General features: G+C 41.0%; 1 protein-coding gene across 7 annotated transcripts in view; it reads left to right on the top strand.

Moving 5' to 3' along the window:
- The window catches only part of LOC122551555 (mitogen-activated protein kinase kinase kinase 20-like), a 143,682-nt gene that overhangs the window by 65,033 nt on the left and 62,331 nt on the right, over positions 1-16,318 (top strand). The gene's annotated exons all lie outside the window — the stretch shown is intronic.

Below are 16,318 nucleotides of genomic sequence, written 5' to 3'. Positions count from 1 at the left end.
TTTTGATATTTTTAACCTGTACAACTATAAATGTTATTACTTCAGCCAGAATCCAAAGGATTGAGTATTGAGATTAATTGTTATCACCAGGGCATCACTGAGGAATTGCATATTGTTGAAAAGTTTTTGATCATTAGAATAATAAAAATTATATAAATATGGCAGCAGTTGATGTAATTGATTATTACATATTGCCATTATTTCTATTTTGTTCAGAACTAAGGTTAATTTTTAATAACCTATAAATTGGAAAGCTGACTAACTTTGGGCTCACAGCTGATGACAGGTCACATGGTTGAGATATAGCAGGGTACTTATCACTCATGGGATTAGAGTCATTACAGAAAATATAATAGCAAAATATTGAGGAAGAAAATTACTAATAAAGATAAAACAAATTAAAAGATTTGTATATGATATTAAGGCAATTATTTGGAATGACTAATTAACAGGGAACTGACCCAAATTTCAAAAGTGTAAAGTTGGGGTCAGTTGATATGGCAGCTACAGCTCTAAGTAGAAACAGGAAGTTAGCTGCATTTGGTTTGAATTGCAATAAATACATTTTATTGTTCAATAGTTCCCATTCAGTTCTGTATTAAGCAACTATAGAGTCATAGAGATGTACAGCATGGAAACAGACCCTTCGGTCCAACCTGTCCATGCCGACCAGATATCCCAACCCAACCCAATCTAGTCCCACCTGCCAGTATCCGGCCCATATCCCTCCAAACCCTTCCTATTCATATACCCATCCAAATGCCTCTTAAATGTTGCAATTGCACCACCCTCCACCACATCCTCTGGCAGCTCATTTCATATTAATTCAGAACTATATTCTTACAACAACCATGGTTGTATTAGAAGGACAATCTTGGCAGAGGGAGATGTTTATAGCAAGGAGAACAACACAAATGGGCTTATAATACATACCATTAATGTTTTGCAACCAAACTGTTGCATCAAGAAAATCAAATATGACAAACATTTACTCTCTGATTGGAAAAAGTGAGCCTGAGCATGTGGTGAAGAGTTATTTTTATTTGTGACATGATATCATATAAATAGCATGTCTCCCAGATAAAAACATAGTGGCAGTGACTCAGCGGAGAGTAATGAGTGTTACAGGGTTTGCATATTGCAGCTGTATACTGTAACATCGGCATCATGCCTTCTAATGTATGTTGTTGTGGTTGATGTAACACATTATATGTTATTTTAATTTAGAGACTATGTTGGTGCTGAGATGCAGAAAATGTTTTATAGATTGTGCCAATATTCATACCTTCATAAGATTGAAATGTGAAACCAAAGTTCTTGAGCAAGTACAAAAATGTTATTTCCAAAGATATTGGATGAATTGGGTATTATAACTATTAAATGCTGCCCTGTTTGAATAAAAAATTTTCAGTAAATAGCTCATTAGGAAGTAAAACAGGCGTATGGGTTTCACAGAAAATGCTTGTAATTAAGGAAATGATACTAAAAACAAAGATGAAAATCACAGAGACGCATGTAATAAAAATGGGATTTGACTTAATCCATCAGAGTAAACCTAGAAACATTATGTAGGTAATATCCAATGTTGTGTTAAGACTAAATCTGTTCATTCCATAAATAATTCCTTAACAGATTCATTTGTTGTTCTCTCCATGCCCAGTTGAGAAATTGGCACCCTATCTATCTTGATACGTTTTAGTGCAGAACAGTCAAGCATTGTCAAAAGACAGCTAGGTTTATAGGTAAAGAGGAGCAAAGTAGTATTGTCACTGCATTAATAATTCAGAAACAGGGGTTAAAGCTGAGAACATAGGTTCAAATGCTACCATGATAGCCAGTGAAATTTAAATTAATATATCTGGAATATAAAACCATTCTCAAAATCTGGGCCATAATAATCATTGCTTTTTCTAAAATCTCAGATGGATCACTAATGTCCTCAAGGGAAGAAAATATGTTTTCCTTACCTATTCTGGCCTATATGTGACTTTAGAGGTATAATAACGTGGTTGTCTCTTAACTGCCCTCTGAAATGACCGAGCAAACCATTCAGTTTCGCGGACCGTTAGGGATGGAAAACAAGTGCAGACTTTGCCATTGACATTCACTTTCCATGTATGAATAATAAAAAAAAGAATAATCTTGTAGCATAGGGGGTAACATTTTGCCTCTGAACTGGGAACTCCAGACTCTGGAAGGTTACTCCAGGTTGAGAATTAAGTTCTAAATCCTCCCAACAGATGCCAATGGCAGGTGCTGAGAATGGAACATTAGCTAGGAAAGAATCAGAGCCTCTTCCAGCAATGTTCATAGCTCTATGCTCCAACATGCATGTACAAGTGTATGTTGCCGTAGCAACCTGGATGTCTTGGTAGGGCTGATTGGCTCAGTTAGTTGGAACCCAGTGTTGATCAGCTTGATGGCAAAAGCACTCAGTTCAATCCTTCTTTCCTTACCTGTGGTAGATGTTGTGAAGCTACGGGTCAGATCTACCTACAGATAAAGGATTACATTTGTTTTTGCTCATGACCTTTCCTCAAAAATTTGTTTGGGATTGGGAACCACTACTTGTAACAGGTAATATCTTGCATCTTATTAAGTTTAATGGTGCAGAGGTAAGGTAGACACAGTAACTGTTGAGTCACATTGGGTGAAGCAGTGATCTGGACAGCATGGATCAATTCCAGCATGATCCCAGAAAAGAAAGGAATTTGAAAATTGAAGTTGGTGACCATTTCAGGATGCTTAGGATATTTTTGATAGAAATGCCATGAAAAAAACTACTACAACGACAATTACAGAGTCATAGATATATACAGCAAGTAAACAGACCCTTCAGTCCAACTCACCCATGCTAACCAGATACCCTAAATTGTTCTAATCCCATTTGCCAGCATTTGGCCCACATTTCTTTAAACCCTTCCTATTCATATATCCTTCCAGATACCTTTTAAATGTTGTTATTGTACCAGCCTCCACCACTTCCTCTGGCAGCTCATTTCATACACACACCACCCTCTGTATGAAAAAGTTGCCCCTTAGGTCCTTTTTAAAGCTTTACCCTCTCACCTTAAGCCTATGCCCTCTGGTTTTGGACTCTCCTACTCCAGGGAAAAGATCTTGTCTATTCACCCTATCCATTGCCCCTCATGATTTTATATATCTCCATAAGGTCACCCCTTAGCCTCCGATGTTCCAGGGAAAATAGCCCCAGCCTATTAAGTCTCTTCCTCTAGCTCAAATCCTCCAACTCTGGCAACATGTTTGTAAATCTTTTCTGACAGCTTTCAAGTTTCACATCCTTCCTGTATCAAGAAGACCAAAATTGCACATGGTACTCCGAAAGTGGCCAAACCAAGGTCCTGTACATCCGCAACATGACCTCGCAGCTCCTATACTCAATGCACTGATCAATACCAAATGCGTTCTTCACTATCCTGTCTCCACGTTCAAGAAACTAGAAACCTGCACTCCAAGGTCTCTTTGTTCAGCAACACTCTCCAGGACCTTACTATTAAGTATATAAGTCCTGCGTTGAATTGCTTTTCCAAAATGCAGCACCTCACAATTATCTAAATTAAACTCCATCTGCCACTCCCGGGCTATCGGCCCATCTGATCAAGGTCCCGTTGTATTCTGAGGTCACCTTCTTTGCTGTCCACTACACTTCCAATTTTGGTGCCATTTGCAAACTTACTAACTATACCTCCTGTGTTCATATCAAAATCATTTATATAAATGACAAAAAGCAGTGGACCCAGCACTGGTCCTCGTGGCGCATCGCTCTCACAGGCCTCCAGTCTGAAAAGCAGCCCACTGACTTCCGGTGTCAAGCCAGTTCTGTATCCAAATGGCTGCTTCTCCCTGTATTTCATTTGATTGTTCTTTAGAGAAAACCAAGTTCCAGAGAGGGAGAGAAATAGAAAAATAGGTATTTAGAGGTTAACATCTGTCATTGGGAAAATTCTAGAATTTGTTATAAGGGATATATTGCAAAATATTTAGAAAGGCATAATAAATTTAGGTGGCACGGTGACACAGTGGTTAGCACTGCTGCCTCACAGCGCCAGAGACCCGGGTTCAATTCCCGCCTTGGGCAACTGTCTGTGTGGAGTTTGCACATTCTCCCTGTGTCTGCGTGGGTTTCCGGTTTCCTCCCACAGTCCAAAGATGTGCAGGTTAGGTGAATTGGCCATGCTAAATTGCCAGTAGTGTTAGGTGAAGAGGTAAATGTAGGGGAATGGGTCTGGGTGGGTTGCTCTTCGGAGGGTCGGTGTGGACTTGTTGGGCCGAAGGGTCTGTTTCCACACTGTAAGTAATCTAAATCTAAAATTCAAGAAAAACTAGTACAGCTTCAAAAGATAGAAATTTTGCTTGACGTATTAATCACACTTCTTTTGAGGAGATAATAAACAGGATAGATAAAGGAAAATCAGCAGATGTAATATGCAATATATGGATTTCCAAAAGACATTCTGTGAAGTGCTAATCATAAGGCTATTCAATAAGTATCCATGGTGTTTGTGAAGCATATTAGCATGGATAAAGGATTGACTGACTAACAGACAAAGAGTTGGGAAAAAAGGGGTTATTTTCAGGATGGCAAGCTGTAACTAGTGGTGTGCCAATGGGATCATTGCTAATGCCACAGTTATTTAACATAGATTAATGACTCGCATGACAGAAGTGAATTAATATAGCCATGTTTGCAGATGACACAAAAATAGGATGGAATGCAAGTAATGAGGATGACACAAAGTGTTTGCAAAGGGTTATAGGAAGGTTAAGTGAGTGGGCAAACTTTTGGCAGATGAAATATAATGTGGGAAAATGTATGGTTATGAACTTTGACAGGAAGAATACAAGAGAAGAATATTATTTAAATGGAAAAAGACTGCAAAAATGTGCAGCACAGAGATTTGGAGTCCTTGTGCATGTATCACAGAAAGCTAGCATGCAAGTTCAGTGGATGATAGGGAAGGCAAGTGGACTGTTGGCCTTTATTTCAAAATTAAATTCAAAGGAATGTCTTGCTAAAATTATACTAGGCACTAGTCAGATCACACTTAGAACACAGTGAACAGATTTAGGCTCCTTATCTAAGGAAAGATATACAAACATTGGATGCACTTCAGAGAAGGTAAGGTTTACTGGGTTGAGTTTGGGCATGGAGAGGTTTTCTAAAGATGCGAGGTTGAGTAGGTTGGGCTTATACTCAGTGGAGCTTAGAAGATTTATATCTTCCTAAATCCTATTAAAATATACAAGATTTTTAAAGGTCTTGATAGGGTAGATGCAAATAGATTATTCAAACTGCTTAGGATCAGAAGGCAGCAATTCAAAGTAAGGGGTTACCATTTAAGTCAGAGTTAAGAAGGAATTCCTTCTCTCAGTGGGTAGTGAATTTATGAATGTCTGTGACCAGGCATGGGATATTCTGAAAGGGGAGGGTAAGCAGCCAGAGATTGTGGTTGATATTGGTACTGACTACATAGGAAGGTTGAGAGATGAGGTCCTGCAAAGGGAATTTAGGGAGTTATATAGAAAATTGAAAAGTAGGATCTCTACTGTCATTTGACAGTGAAACCGGAAATAGAGAGGTCAGACATTTGAATGCATGGCTAAAGAGTTGGTGTAGGAGGGAGAACTTCTGTTTATTCAAAAAGGAAAAGAAGGCTTACACAAAGATTAGGAAACTGAAGCCAAACAGACCCTCGAAGAGCACAAAGATACCAGGAAAGAACTCAAACAAGGAATTAGGAAGACTTAAAGGGACCATGCAATGTCTTTAGCAAACAGGATAAAGGAAAATCCCAAGGCATTTTATAAAGTTATAAGAAGCAAAACGGAAGGATAGGTCCAATCAAGAGCAAAGAGGGAATTTATGCTTGGAATTGGTGGAAGTGCATGTGGCCCTTATGAATATTTTGCATTGGTATTCATAAAAGCGAAGGACATGGTGGAAATAGAGTCTTGGGAGGGGTACATTGATATTCTAGGGCATATCACCATAAAAAAAGGAGATGGTGCTGGGTGTTTTCAGAAGCATTAAAGTAGATAAGTCCCTAGGACCTGATGGGATTTATCACAAAATGCTGAGAGAAGCAGGTGAGGAAATTGCTGGATTTTTGTACAAAACCTTTGTATCCTCTTTAGTGACAGGAGAGATCCCAGAAGACTGGAGAATAGTCAATGTTGTTTCTTTGTTTCAGAAGAGCAACAGGCATAATCTGGGAAATTACAAGCCATGAGCCTTGAGTAATGGTTGAGAAATTATTGGAGAAGATTCTTAGGTATAGGATTTACTCAAAATTGGATAAATATGGACTTATTAGTGATAGGCAGCATGGTTTTGTGTGGGGACAGTTGTTTTTTGAGGAAGTAGTGAAGATGATTGATGAAGGCAGGGTGATAGATGTATATATGGACTTTAGCAAGGCCTTTGACAGGGTCCCACAGCTACCTGGATTACACCTCTTCCCACCCTACCTCCTACAAAAATGCCATTCCGTATTCCCAATTCCTCCGCCTCCGCCGTATCTGCTCCCAGGAGGACCAGTTCCACCACAGAACACACCAGATGGCCTCCTTCTTTAGAGACCGCAATTTCCCTTCCCACGTGGTTAAGGATGCCCTCCAATGCATCTCGTCCACATCTCACACCTCTGCCCTCAAACCCCATCCCTCCAACCGTAACAAAGACAGAACCCCCCGGTACTCACCTTCCACCCTACCAACCTTCGCATAAACCAAATCATCTGACGACATTTCCGCCACTTCAAAAAGACCCCACCACCAGGAATATATTTCTCTCCCCACCCCTTTCCGCCTTCCGCAAAGACCATTCCCTCCGTGACTACCTGGTCAGGTCCACGCCCCAACAACTCACCCTCCCATCCTGGCACCTTCCCCTGCCACCACAGGAATTGCAAAACCTGCGCCCACACCTCCTCCCTCACCTCCATCCAAGGCCCCAAAGGAGCCTTCCACATTCATCAAAGTTTTACCTGCACATCCACCAATATCATTTATTGTATCCGTTGCTCCCGATATGGTTTCCTCTACATTGGGGAGACTGGACGCCTCCGAGTAGAGCACTTTAGGGAACATCTCGCGCCAATCAACCACGCTGCCCTGTGGCCCAACATTTCAACTCCTCCTCCCACTCAGCCGAGGACATGGAGGTCCTGGGCCTCCTTCACCGCCACTCCCTCACCACCCGATGCCTGGAGAAAGAACGCATCAATGTGGACTTCACCAGTTTCCTCATTTCCCTTTCCACCGCCTCACCCCAGTTCCAAACTTCCAGTTCAGCACTGTCCCCATGACTTGTCCTATCTTCCTTTCCACCTATCCACTCCACCCTCCTCTCTGACCTATCACCTTCATCCCCACCCTCATTCACCCATTGTACTCTTTGCTACCCTCCCCCACCCTCCTCTCTGACCTATCACCTCCATCCCCATCCCCATTCACCTATTGGACTCTATGTTACTTTCTCCCCACCCCCACCCTCCTCTCATTTATCTCTCCACCTTGCAGGCACTCTGCCTCTATTCCTGATGAAGGGCTTTTGCCCGAAACGTTGATTTTCCTGCTTCTCGGATGCTGCCTGAACTGCTGTGCTTTTCCAGCACCACTCTATTCCAGAATCTGGTTTCCAGCATCTGCAGTCATTGTTTTTTACCTAGGGTCCCTCATGGCAGGCTGATACAAAAGGTAAAGTCATATGGGATCCATGATGAGCTGCTAAGATGGTTACAGAACTGGCTCAGTCATGGACAGTATGTAGCAGTGGAAGGATGGTTTTTAGATAGGAGATCAATGTTGTTCCGCAGGGATCAATGTTGGGCCTACTATTGTTTGTAGTATATAAATGATTTGGAGGAGAATGTAGTGGCCTAATTAGTAAGTTTGCAGATAACACAAAGATTCAGGGAGTTGTGGATAGTGAGGAACATTGCCAGGGATAAAGCAGGATATGGATTAGATGGATACTTGAATGGACAAACAACAGATGGAGTTTAATCCAGAAAAATGAGATGAGATGCATTTTGGGAGATCTAATACATGAGGGAAGTATACAGTAAACGGCAGAATCCTTAGTAGCATCAACACAGAGAGAGATCTGGATGTACAGGTCCACAGTTCCCTGAAAGTAGCAACAATAAGATGATCAAGGAGACATCCTTGCCTTCCTTGGTTGGGGCATAGAGGACAAAAATTGGCAAGTTATGTTGCAGCTATATTGAACTTTATTTAGATAACATTTGGAATATTGTGTACAGTTCTGGGGGCCACACTACCAGAAGGATATGGAGGGTTTGGGGAGGATACAGAAACTTTTTACCAGGATATTGTTTTACCAGGCCATTAGCTATGATGATAGATTGGACAAACTTGGTTTGTTTTCACTTGAATGTTGAAGAATGAGGGGTAACTTGATAGTAGTTTACAAAATTACGAGAGGCATAGATAAAATGGATAGTCTGAATCATTTTCCCAGGGTAGAAATGCCTATTACTAGAGAACATGCATTTAAGGTAAAAGGGGGAAAGTTTAAAGGAAATGTGAGAGACAAGTATTTTACACAGACGGTGGTAAATACATAGAATGCGCTGAAAAGGTGGTGGAGGTGGATATAATAGCGTTTAAGAGGCATCTTGACAGATACAAAAGGCAGGACAGAGTAGAGACAAAAAAATTTTTAGTTTGCAAAGGCATCATGTGTTGGGCAGTCCTGGTGGGCGAAAGGGCCGATTTCTATTCCATACTGTTCTTTGTTTTTTTATATCTGGATCATTGGGATCTCTTCCAGGGCAGATGAGACCTGTACAAAAAGTGTGCATTGAACCTAAACTGGAGCGTCACTAATATCTTTGCAGGAAGGTTTGCTAGTGCTACTTGGAAGTTTTAAACCAGTGTGGCAGGGGGTGGAAACCAGAGCAGAAGGTCAGCATGTAGAGAGTGATTGAGGAGAATGTAGAGGTTAAATCAAATAATCTACTACGAAGAAAAAGGAATGGCCAGATTAATAGATACGAAGGGACTGGCGGTCTTCAAATGTATTTATTTTAGTACAATGATTATAACAGGTAAGGCAGATGAGCTTAGACCTTGGATTAATACATGGAACATTAGTACCATGAGGAGAAAGTGAGGTCTGCAGATGCTGGAGATCAGAGCTGAAAATGTGTTGCTGGAAAAGCGCAGCAGGTCAGGCAGCATCCAGGGAACAGGAGAATCGACGTTTCGGGCATAAGCCTGAAGAAGGGCTTATGCCCGAAACGTCGATTCTCCTGTTCCCTGGATGCTGCCTGACCTGCTGCGCTTTTCCAGCAACACATTAGTACCATGGTGTGCTAGCCACTGCAGAAACCTAGTTGATAGAAGTATAGGACTGTCAGCTCAACATTGCATGGTTTAGATGTTTCACACATGAGAGAGAGGGATGTATAAGGGGTGTGGGAGTTATATTACTGATTAAGGGGAATGTCACATCTCCACCAAAGAGGATGTCTTGGAAGGCTCATCCAATGAGGCCATTTGGGTAGAACTCAGGAATAAGAAAGGTGCAGTCACTATGATGGGGTTATACTATAGGCCTCCCAATAGCCAGCCGGAGATAGAGGAGCAGTTATGTAAGAAAACCATGGAAAGGTTTAAAAACAACAGCGTTGTTGTAGTGAGGGATTTTATATTTCCCAAAATATGACTGGGACTCCCTTAGTGCCAGGGGCTTGAATGAGCTAGAATTTGTTAGGTCCATCCAGAGGGGGTTCTTGAAACAGTATGTAGATAGTCCAACTTGGGAAGGGGCCACACAGACCTTGCTTTGTGTAATGAGACTGGCCAGGTGATCAATGTTTCAGCGGGGGAGCATTTTGGGAACTGTGGTCATAATTCTGTAAGTTTTAAGAATAATTGGATAAGGATACAATTGGTCCTCAGATGAAAGAGCTAAAGTGGAGAAAGGGTAATTACAACAGTATTAGGCAGGAACTGGAAATATTAGATTGAGAGTAGTTGAGAGTAAATTCACATCTAAGTGGGAGTGTTTTAATGGTTAGTTGTTCAGAGTTCCAGGCCAGCATGCTCCTGTGAGGATGAAAGGTAAGGATGGCAAGATTTGGGAACCCTGGATGACAAGAGATGTTGGAAGAGATGTTCAAAAGAGAAAGGAAGCATATGTAAGGTTTAGAGAACAAATCAAATAAAGCCCTTGAGGAATGTAAAGGGAAGCAGGAAAGAATTTAAGGAATTAGGAGTGCTAAAAGTGGCTATGAAATGATCTTGGCAAGTAGGATAACGGAAAATCCCAGAACATGTATAAAGAGCAAGACGGTACCAAGGGAAGGATTAGGTCCACTCAGGGGCAAAGAAGGGAATTTAAGTATGAAGCTAGAGGAAGTAGGTGAAGTCCTTAATGAGTACTTCACATCAGTATTCACCAAGGAGAAGGTCATGGATGAAAAGATTAGGGAGGGGTTTGTTGATATTCTAGGGTAAATATTTTCTATGTTAAGGAGGAAGAGTCTTGAAAAACATTAAGGTGAATAGGTCCCCAGGGCCTAATGGGATCTATCCCAGGATACTGATGGAGGCAAAGGAGAGGATTGCTGAGGCCTTGACAGAGATCTTTGTATCCTCTTTAGCCATAGGCAAATCCCAGAAGACTGTAGAATAGCCAGTTGTGTTCCTTTGTTTAAGAAAGGCAACAGGAATAATTCAGGAAATTATAGGCCAGTGAGCCCTACACCAGTGGCCATAAATTCTGTGTCCTACGATCTTTACTCCACAACCACCTAATGAAGGAGCAGCACTCCGAAAGCTAGTGCTTCCAAATAAACCTGTTGGACTATAACCTGGTGTTGTGTGATAGGGAAATTATTGGAGAAGATTCTTAGGGACAGGATTTACTCACATTTGGAAAAGAATGGATGGACTTATTCAGGATAATCAGATGGTCACAAATTTGATTGAGTTTTTTGAGAAAGAGACAAAGATGATTGATGATGGTAGGGCAAGGACTTTTCATGATAAAAAGCATTTCACAAAGGCTGTCATGATGGGCTGGTCCAGAAGATTAAGTCACTTAGAATCCATAGTGAGTTGCTAAGTTGGATGCAAAATTGGCTTGGTCACAGAAGACAAAGGGTAGTTGTGGAAGGGTGATTGTCTGACTGGAGGTCTGTGACTGATGGTGTTCTACAGGATCAGTGCTGAGGCCTCTGTTGTTTGTAATATATAGATAAATGGTTTGGATGAAAATGTTGGTGGTCTGATTATTAAATTTGCAGGTGACACAAAAATTGGTTGAATTGTGGATAGTGAGGGAGGTTATCAAAGGATATAGCAGGATGTAGATCAGATGCAAATTTGTGTGAAGAAATGGTAGATGGTGTTCAATCTGGACAAGTGTGAGGTGTTGCATTTTGGGAGGTCAAATACAAGAGGAAAGTATACAGTAAATGGCAGGACCCTTTGGATCATTAATATAAGAGGGATCTTGTGGTGCAAGTCTGTAGCTCCCTGAAAGTGGCAACACAAGTGGGTAAGGTGGTAACAAATGCATAAGGCATGCTTGCCTTCATTGATCGGGGCATTGAATATAAAACTTTAGTTAGGCGACATTTGGTACATTGTGTACAATTCTGGTTGCCACACTGTGGAAAATTGTGGAGGCTTTGGAGACAATGCAGAAGAAGTTTACAGGATGTTACCTGAATGGACAAATTCGGATTGTTTTCATTAGAGCTTCAGAGGTTGAGGGGTGACCTGATAAAATTATATAAAATTATGAGGGGCATTGATAGAGTGGATATTCAGAGTCTTTTTTCCCAGGTTGGAAATATCAAAATCATGGACAAATGTTTAAGGTGAGAGGAAGAAAGTTCAAAGAAGATGTGCAAAGCAGGTTTTCTTTTTACGCATAGAGTGGTGGGTGCCTCGAGTGCGCTGCCAAGGAACATGGTAGAAGCAGATATGATAATAAAGTTTAAGAAGCATTTAAACAGACATATGAACAGGCAGGGAATAGAGCGATATGGACCATGTGCAGTCAGATGAATTGGTTTGGAATGTCGACATAATCAGCATAGATATGTTGGGCCAAAGGATCTGTTACTCTGCTGTACTGTTCTGTGTTTACCACAGAGGGCTGTTGAGGCTATGTTATTAAGTGTGTTCAAGGCTGGGATAATCAGTAAGGGAGTCAAGGTTTCTGAGGATAATGCAGAAAGACAGAGTTGAGGATTATCAGGTCAGCCATGATCTCATTGAAAATAGAATCAGACCCGTTGTGCTGAATGACCTCCCTCTGCTGCTCCTCTGTCTTATGGTCTTACGTGATTGAATATACAATTGGCGTCATAGATTGGGCTTAATAAAGAGATAGGTGAGCTTTAGAGGTAGAGACTGTCACACTTGAAATAGGGGAGACATTAATTATTTCAGTTGTGTATTGGGAGAGATTTATTCCAGTGAGATTCCTAACAGATTGAGTGAGATGCGCAAAATAGTACTGGCTGCAAGATAAACCATTACAGTAGACCCCATGTATGAAATATGTTTAAAAGGAGATAAATTTGATACTTAACTGTGAAAATTGTAGGCTGTACATATCTGATGCACAATTCTGTTTTTAAATATGAAAGAATAGACTGAACAAATTGTAAGAAATTTGTGATATTTTGTTATCAGTATAGCAGCCGGCAGGACATAACCGTTAGGTGACAAACTGCAGTTACCTCATACCACGCATGTGTTCAGCAAACCAATTATTTAATTCCAGTGAGATCACCAGCATGCCAGTAGCATATATTTTGAATTAATTTCCTTTTTATGATGATTTTCACCATACTAAGTAGTAAATTTTGCACCAACAGCACATAGGAAAATAATTCAGCTTTAAATTCTTGGGGGGAATATACAATCCACTCGGCTTTGAAAGGTGTAAGAATCTATTCTCTGAATGTCTTAGTAAATAATACACTGTCTGGTATGGTACTAAGCCATGAAGATCAAGAAACTCCTTAACTTCAGTTCTTGGTTTGTATGAAGATAGCTGATCTCGGTTGGCACAGTTACAGAAGTGCTACAGTTAGCTTCAGCACTGTGTACATATGGTCTTTATTGAAAATGGGCCAACTTGAATTTCTGGTTTGTTACAACATAAAACTCAATGTATACAGATGTCATGAAACAGAAAATGCAGCAATTAGAAATCAATGTTGTAATGTATTTTTTTTAAAACACCATTGAAAACTGTAAAACTTTAAAAAAAACAGGTAAAACTGGTTTAGCAAGATTCTGTTGTTAATAGTTTCAAATTATAGTCATGGTGGGGCAGATGAAAAGACATCAATATTTTTAGATCTTTACATCAATACTAACGAATCAGAAACACTTGCTTGCTATGAGAGATGACGATCTATTTCTTAACATGGATGTCACACACACTGCTCTCAGATGGTCTCACAAGTCAGCTGCTGCATTCTGGCAGTGAGCAATGATGTAAAAAAATTTCTGTTAACATTTTATGAAAGCCAAACAGACATTCAAAATATTTATTACCAAAATTGTTTAATTATTCTTGTCTTTATAATGTTAATTTTCAGATAGTATGCAAGTACTCAGCTATTTAAGTATAAGTTGTAAATACTGAAAAGAATGGGAAAGAAGTGTAGACTGGGGCACTGGGACGTTATGAGAAATGAAGTGGAGGTTACGCAAAGATGAGTTCAACACAGATCTCTGTGAATTCATCTAGAATGCCCTTCCCAAGGATAAAGTGGTCATCCTTGGAAATTCAATGCCAGAATTGATTGTGACAGCCTGCCAAGGAAGGGAGCACTCAGAAACCATGGAATCGGAAACTGCAGTGGAAATGAATATTTACTCTTGGAAATCTATTCAGAAAATCAACAAGCCAAAACCAACAACTTTCAACAAAAAGACCACTTCAAGACAAAATGGGTACATCTCCGCACTAAACGCTAGCACTTGAAAGACTATGTCTTGGTGCTCCAGTGAGACCTAAAGGATGTCCTGCATTCTCATCCTGTGCTGATTGGGATACAGACACTGGCTTATTCATTTAAATCTGAACTTTCACTTCAAGTTTAAGTCCAAGAACAGACCTCGTGACAACTCAAAGTTTGAGTCAGCAATCTGCAAATGCCATCTTAGAGTCATAGAGATGTACAGCATGGAAACAGACCCTTCGGTCCAACCCGTCCATGCCGACTAGATATCCCAACCCAATCTAAACCCACCTGCCAGCACCCAGCCCATATCCCTCCAAACCCTTCCTATTCGTATACCCATCCAAATGCCTCTTAAATGTTGTAATTGTACCAGCTTCCACCACATCCTCTGGCAGCTCATTCCATACACGTACCACCCTCTGCGTGAAAAGGTTGCCCCTTTGGTCTCTTTTATATCTTTTCCCTCTCACCCTAAATCTATGCCCTCCCCAACCCCAGGGAAAAGACTTTGTCTATTTACCCTATCCATGCCCCTCATAATTTTGTAAACCTCTATAAGGTCACCCCTCAGCCTCCGACACTCCAGGGAAAACCGCTCCAGCCTGTTCAGCCTCTCCCTATAGCTCAAACAACCTACAGGCCAGACTGGAACACTCTGATCTCACTGTTGTTTTCACTCAGACTAACTCTGGGAACACACCAAAGCTGTAATATTGGATACTTCCAATTAAGTCATCAGAATCGACACCAGGGAGAATAGGGATCAGTTTGATGAAAATGACAATGTAAAGGTCAGCTTATAAGGCTCACACATGGCTCAACCAAAGGAACTGAGAGGAATTGACAATCAGCCACCAAGCACACAGCACACTTCAGGGTAAATGGAGGAACTTTCAAAATGACTGGTGGATCATACTTGTGTAAAAATCTCAATGGCATGCTGTTACTGGTAGCATATGAAGCTTCTATGAAGCACTAAAATCTATGTACCAGCATATCAAACCCAAAATCCCTGAGGAACACTGATGGCAGGACAGTACACACTGACGAAAAGTCAGGTCTGGTTTGCTTGTCAGAGCACTTTGAAATGCTCTTCAGCACCAAGTACACAGTACACAAGACTAGTATCAACTGCATCTAACAATAAACTTAATATGCTGGCATTCCTGTGAGAAATGTGACTGGTACCGATCAGATGAAGAGCAACAAAGCCCAGGAGTCAACAGAATTCCTCCTGAGGTCTTAAAGCATGGTGGCACTACCCTACATACCAAACTCCATGAGGTTTTCATGGCCTGCTGGAAGCAGGGTAGCATTGCACAGACTCTTCATGATGCCATTATTATCATTGTGTACAAACACAAAACAGAGAGGGCAGATTGCTGTAACTACCATGAAATTCATCCTCTTTTGTTTTGCTGGGAAGATCCTGGCTAGAATACTTCTGAACAGCAGAAAGAAACTTCCCAGAGAGCCATTGCAGGTTCACCAGCACCAGAGGAACCCCAACAAGATACTTATGTTCAGACAAATACATGAGGTATGATCTGAGTAAAACAAAGGGCCTATATGTCACTTTTGTAAATCTCACCAACACAATAAACACTGTAAGCAGAACTAAACTTTGGAAAATCTTTGAAAAACAGATTCCTGGTTATGATGCAGCAGCTTCATGAAAATCAGGATAGACAAATACAACAGTGACCTCTCGAATCTCTTCTAAATCTTCAATGGTGTGAAACAGGGATATGTAGCAGCCAGAGCTCTATTCACCATTACCTTCAGCATGCTGCTGTAGAAGGCAAGAGAATAATTCCTGTGATAGTTCATGTCTTGCGTCCAGACTGATGGATTTCTTTTCAACTTCTGACATCTTCAGGCTCATGCAAACACACAAGAGGAACTCATGTGAATGTCTTCTTACTGATGACTGTGCTCTCTTGACTCACAGGCAGTCAGACATGCATTGGCGCCAAGTCATGGGTCCTTTATGAGCGCTTCCACCAATGCTACCACTGCAACATCCTCATGGTCTGCTGGCAGGGTCACATCACTAACATTGAAGTCCTGGAAATGGCCAAAATCACCAGGATTGAGGCTATCCTCCTGGAAGACCAGCCATGTTAGGTAGGGGATGAGGGCTGTGGAATGTGGTGGTAATGGGTTTGTATCTGTCTGGATGAACAACAGTTGCTTGCCCAAGACTGTTGTGTGGAGAGCTGGCCACTGGTAAATGGAACAGAGGGGCTCCAGGCAAAAAATTTGAGAAACTGCTGAAGTTACTCTTTGTGTGACACATTGACCATCGCTAGATTAGATTAGATTAGATT

This window comes from Chiloscyllium plagiosum, unplaced genomic scaffold (genome assembly GCF_037043375.1).
Source record: "Chiloscyllium plagiosum isolate Xiang-an unplaced genomic scaffold, Cpla_swu_hap1 HiC_scaffold_7, whole genome shotgun sequence".
In the NCBI taxonomy this organism is placed as follows: Eukaryota; Metazoa; Chordata; class Chondrichthyes; order Orectolobiformes; family Hemiscylliidae; genus Chiloscyllium; species Chiloscyllium plagiosum.
Note: the sequence above shows the minus strand (reverse complement) of the source record. Positions and strands in the feature narration are given on the sequence as shown.